Raw genomic sequence first — 5,986 nt, forward strand, 5'->3', positions numbered from 1 at the left:
TTAGGAGAGAAAGCAGATCGAGTCGGTGAACCGTTCATAAGGTCTGTGGCCGTATTTCTGTATTGTGAGCATCTGATGGAAAGGAGAGGTCTCGATGCAACCCGCCATTCTCAGGAGCACTCGGCTTGACCGAAACGGATCTTGAGTTCACTGCCTGGAAGAAAGGTGCAGGCAGGGTCTACAAAGTGGAGTCCTGAAACGTTGTGGCTGTGGACTGAGAGGGGAGTTCGATTTTGTTTCACACTGGCACCTGGTCCCAGGAATTGACGGGCAATTTCGCGGGTTAAAGGGTCCAGTGTGAAAGCAATCAATTGGCGCGCCGGCTTGACGGCCTCGACCCCGACTTCTAACCTCCCCCCACCCCCCCCCCCCCCCCCCACCCCCGGCATCAGCTGACGTCGGCATGCCGAATAACCTCGTGTGAAAAGGACAAGTTGCACCCAGGAAGAGAATGTTGAAGGTAGACTCTCCTCTCCCCCGGGATGACTTTGTAGTCGACGTGAAAGCACTTAAAAGTGGCCCGGTGTGAAGAGCAAAAGCAGCTTCTTTAACCCGGACACTGAACGGCCAATTTACTGGGATGCCAGTGTGAAAAGGTAGACACAAAGGGGAATAGTCTCCTGTCCATGGATTTTCAGTGTTTGGTTACTTGCAATCTCGTCAATATCATTGCCAACTGTCATTTTCTGGTGTTTTTGAAGATGTAAAGCTGCCTCTACTGCCCTATCAAAATAGGAATTAAGCCCAGAAGGAATCAGAGAATGGTTTTAATTTGGAACCCATTATTTTCACTCTTTCCCCCTCAATACATGATTGATAGAACAATCAAAAATCCCATACAGACAGCTCCGACGGATGTTAAAGAGAATATCACCAAGTTGGAAATGGTGCAGAAAAGATTCGCATGAATCTTACTGGCACTGACAGCCTTGAGTTGTGAGAGGCTGGAGAGTTTGGGACTTTTCTCCTTGCAGCATATGAGGCTGAGGGGTGACCTTGGAGAGGTGTATAAAATTGCATGTTGATACAGATAAGGTGGATGATTGTAGTTCTTTTCCTGGAGTAGGGGAGTCTAAAACTAGAGGGCATAAAGGTGCAACTTAAACAGGACCTAAGGGGCACCTTTTTCACACAGAGGGTGTCAAGTATATGGAACAAGCCGTCAGATGCAGCTATAGAGGTGGGTACAATTGCAACATATAAAGATATTTAGTCAAGTCCATTGATAGGAAAGATTTAGATGGATATGGACAAAATGCAAGGAAATAAGACTAGTTTAAGCAGACAACTCAGTTAGCATAGACCAGTTGAAACAAAGGGTGTGTTTCTATGCTATAAAACTTAATGAGAACTGTGTGCTCCTCCAGACACAAGCATAAAATTCAGGCTGGAATTTTTATTGTTAGCATGGAAGGAATATTACATTATCAGAACCGCCATTCTTTAAATGAAATGTTCAATCTCTATCTGCCCTCAGCTAAATGGAAAATATCACATGGCATTACTTAGATGAAGAGCTGGAGAGTTCTCCCCAGAATCCTGGACAAATTTATCTTTCAATCAACATCACTGGAAAATGTAATATCTCTTCATTTTCATGTTGCTGTGCACCAACAGGCTCATGCATTTGTTTTACTTAATAGACAGCACCTCAAAAGCAAAGGCACTGTGAAGAAAAAAAAAACTTTAAATGGTGGAAATCTGAAATAATGGCAGAAAATTGTTGGAGTCTTCAGTAGACATTCAGACTTTCCATCAGATCAGATATTGACTGAAGATATTAAGTCTGTTTCTCTTTCAGTGGATGCTATCTAATGTTCTGAGTATTTCCAATTTTTCTCTACTTACTCTTCAGAAGTATTTCATCTGTAGAAATGCTTTAATACATCTAGAAATTTTGTAGGGTACTTTACAAATGCATCCATTATTTTATTTTATCCCTTTGATGCCAGAAATAATACATAAATTTTAAATTCTTCTCCCCCTTCTACTTTTGGATTGATGCTCCTTTGCCATTTGATGCCTAAATTTAAAAATTAGAACTATTGAACTAAGAAACTCCATTAATAGAGTGGATTCTCACATTGTGTGATATACTGCATTGACCTCTTAGGGAATGAGCCGTGGCAAATGACTGAAGTGTCAGTGAGGGAACATTTTGTGACTAGTGGTCATAATTCTATGAGTCTTAAAAAGTTATGGAAAAGAATAGGATTAACTTGAGGATAGGGCCCACAAGTTAAATTTCCATTTTTTGGCAAGGACAATTTTGATAGTGTTAAACAGGAACTTGCTGAAGTTGATTGGAGAAGTTGTTTGCATTTGAAGAGCCATCTGAAAAGTGAAGCAAAACACGAAAGACTGCAGACACCATGATTGAAGTAAAAACACAATGCTGCAGAAACTTGGTAAGTCAAACAGTGTCCTTCATATAGCAAAGATATAGATAAACAAACAATGTTTCGGGATTAAGCCCTTCATCAAGGTATGAGCAAAATGTAAGCAGGTTTCTGAATAAAATGGTGGTGGGGAGGGGGAGTAGGGGCAGGGGGAAGGAAGATAGGCTCATAAACAAGAGTTAATAGGTTGATGAGGGGGGAAGAGCATAACAGCAAATAGGGGGAGTGGGTGGCTCTGTGAATGGAGAGGTAAGAGGTGCAGATCTGGAGGAAAGGAGACACAGAGATGGGGAAGAGAGAAAGAGAGAATGGGGAGTGGTCTAGCAGAATCCGAAGAAGTTGATGTTAATGCCATTGGTTGGAGAGTGCCCAAACAGGTGTTCCTTGTCCAATTTACCGGTGGCCTTGGTTTGGTAGTTCATGAGGCCATGGTCAGACATGTCAGCGTGGGAGTGGGGCACAGAATTGAAATGTTTGGCCACTGGGAGATGCCGGTCATTGAAGTGAAAGTACTCAGTTAAGTAATCCCCCAGTCTGTGTCCAGTCTCTCGACAACAGGAAGACTGACTGCAGTTGATAACTCCCGTAGATTCACAAGTGAAGTGTTGTTTCACTTGAAAGGACTGTGGGGCCCCAAATGGTGAGTAGGAGTGGGCAAAAGTGTGGCACTTTGTGCGGTCGTAGGGGAGGTGGCAAGGGGGCAATGAGTGGGAATTTGTTTTTTTCAAAGAACGCAACAGCTGTACAGGTATCTGAGATCCTTGTGGGGGCCAAACTGGGAGGCCTGGAACTGCAGCTAGAAGCCACATAAATTCAGAATGTGTGATAGCAGGCATTCCAGCAAGAATGGCAGAAGTAGGGAATCCTGGATGAGGCTGTACAAGAAAAAGGAGGCACATGTAAGACATAGGCAACTGGGATCAAGTGAATATCTGGAGTACAGGAGATGTAGGATTACACTCAAAGATGAAATCAAGAGGGCTAAAAGGGCCATGAGGTAGATTTGGCAGAAAGAAAGGAAGAATCTTAAGAGACTGCATGCATATTAAGGGAAAAAAAATAGTTGGGGAGAGAATAGAGCCTCTTAATGATCAATATAGTTGTTGTGTGGAGCACAAGAGATGGATGAGGCCTTAAATAAATATTTCTTGTCCATATTTATTGTGAAGAAGGTAATTGAAGATGAAATGTCTTGATGTGAGTCCATGTTACAGAAGAGTAGGAGTAGAGGTCTTAAAATGCATAAGGGTTGCTAAATCCCTGGGTTCTGAACAAGTATGTTCTAAGACACTGTGTATGATTAGGAAAGAAATTGCTGGGCCCTGGTAGAGATATTTACATCATAGTTCACAATTAGTGGAGTAACAGAAGTCTGGGGTTGACTAATATTGTGCCTTTATTTAAGAAAGGATGCAAGGATGAGTCCAGGAACTGTATACCAATGAGTTTTACATTCGTCTTGGGTAGGTTATTGGAGGAGATTTTCAGAGATATGATCTATATTTACTTTGAAGGGCTAGTCAGCAAGTCAGTATCTGTACATGGGAAATTGTCTTACAAATTCGATCACTTTTATTGAAGGAATGACCAGGCAGAATCATGAAGACAGGGCAATAAATGTTCTCTACATTAGCAAGCCTGCATGGTAGCTGGTCCAGAAAGTTGGATTATATGGGATTGAGGGTGAACTAGACAATTCAATATAAAATTAAAGTCAGAGGCATTTATTAGTGGAGGGTCATTTTTCAGATTGGAGGCTTGTGACCAATGGTGTGTTGCAGGGATCGGTGCTGGGTCCACTGTGGCTAGTCATTTACAGTGTCCTCCATAATGTTTGGGACAAATATGTTTTTCCTTCACATACCCCTGTGCTCCACAGTTTTAAATTTGTAATCAAAATATTCACATGATTTTATTCTAGGCTATTTGTGAACATTTTGGTTTGGCAGAAATTATAGCTCTTTTTATTCATTGTCCCCTTATTTCAGGGCACCATAATATTTGAGTGGTAGGAATGGAATGTATATTAGGCAGTCATGTTTAGTATTTTGTTGTATATTCTTTGCGTGCAATGACTGTTTGAAGTCTGTGATTCATGGTGCTGATGCTGAGTATCTTTTCTGGTGATGCTCTGCCAAGTACTACTGTCGGCATCTTCAGCTCTTGCTTGTTTTGGGGGGCGTTGTCCTGTAAGTCTTCTCTTCTGCATATGAAAGGTACGATTAATTGGATTTAGATTGGATGATGACTTGAATTTTCCAATTTTTAGCTTTAAAAAAACTCCTTTGTTGCTTTAATGGTAATGTTTGGGATCATAGTCTTGCTGTAGGATGCAGTGGTGTCCAATAAGTTTGGAGACATTTATTCAAACTTGAACAGGTAAGATGCTTCTATAAACATCAGAATTCATTTTGCTACTGCCATCAGCAGTTACATCATCAATGAAGTTAAGTGCACCAATACCTAGGGCAGCCATATGTGCCCAGGCCATAACATCCCCAGTACCATGTTTGACAGATGAGGTGGGTATGCTTTGGATCTTGGGCAGTTCCTTTACACCTCCACACTTTGATCTTACCATCAATCTGATATAGGTTAATCTTAGTCTCATCTGTCCACAAGACCTTTATTCTAGAATATCACAGGCTCTTTTAAATGCTTCTTGGCAGACGGTAATCTGGCCATTCTATTTCTGTGGCTAACTTATGGTTTGCATCTTGCAAGTATAGCCTCTGTATTTCTGTTCATGAAGTCTCTGCGGACAGTAGTCATTGATATATCCACGTCTGCCTTCTGAAGACTGTTTCTGATCTGTTGGACAGGCATTTGGGGATTTATCTTCATTATGATGAGAATTCTTCTGTCACCAGCAGTGGAGATCTTCCTTGGCCTATCAGTCCATTTGCGATTCCAAAGCTCACTGGTGCACTCTTTCTTATTGATGTTCCAAGCAGTTAGTTTTGATAATCTAAGGTTTGGGCGATGTCTCTTCCTGCTTTATTCTTGTTTTTTAGCCTCATAATGGCCTCTTTGACTTTCATTGGCACAACTCTGGTCCTCGTGCTGAAAAATGGCAACTGCAGACTCCAAAGGTGAATAAAGGCTGCAAAGCAAGACTAACTCTCTTGTACCTGCACCAGTGAAGCAAAAAAAGCATAAACACCTGTGAAGCCAAATGACCCAAACATTATGGTACCCTCTAATGAGGGAACCTTGTTTAAAAAGTGCTGAAATTTCCATATTGTCAAACCAAAGTGTATACAAATGACCTTTAATAAAATCTGGAATGTGTGCTTTAATCATGTTGATTATAAATTTAAAACTGTGCCCAGTATTTGTCCCAAATATTTATGGAGGGCACTGTGTATGTTTGTGGATGACACTGATATAGTCCACAGTGAGGAAGACTACAGTGACATCTTGATCAGTTGGGGAAGTCGGCCAAGGAATGACATATGGAGTTTAATTCAAATAAATGCAAAACGTTTCATTTTTGTTAAACAAAATCAAAGCAGGAAATTCATAATAAATGGAAGAGCACTGGAGAGTACAGTAGAACTGAGAAACTTATGGGAACAGATAAATAG

The sequence above is a fragment of the Narcine bancroftii genome, chromosome 8 (assembly GCF_036971445.1).
Source record: "Narcine bancroftii isolate sNarBan1 chromosome 8, sNarBan1.hap1, whole genome shotgun sequence".
Classification (NCBI taxonomy): domain Eukaryota; kingdom Metazoa; phylum Chordata; class Chondrichthyes; order Torpediniformes; family Narcinidae; genus Narcine; species Narcine bancroftii.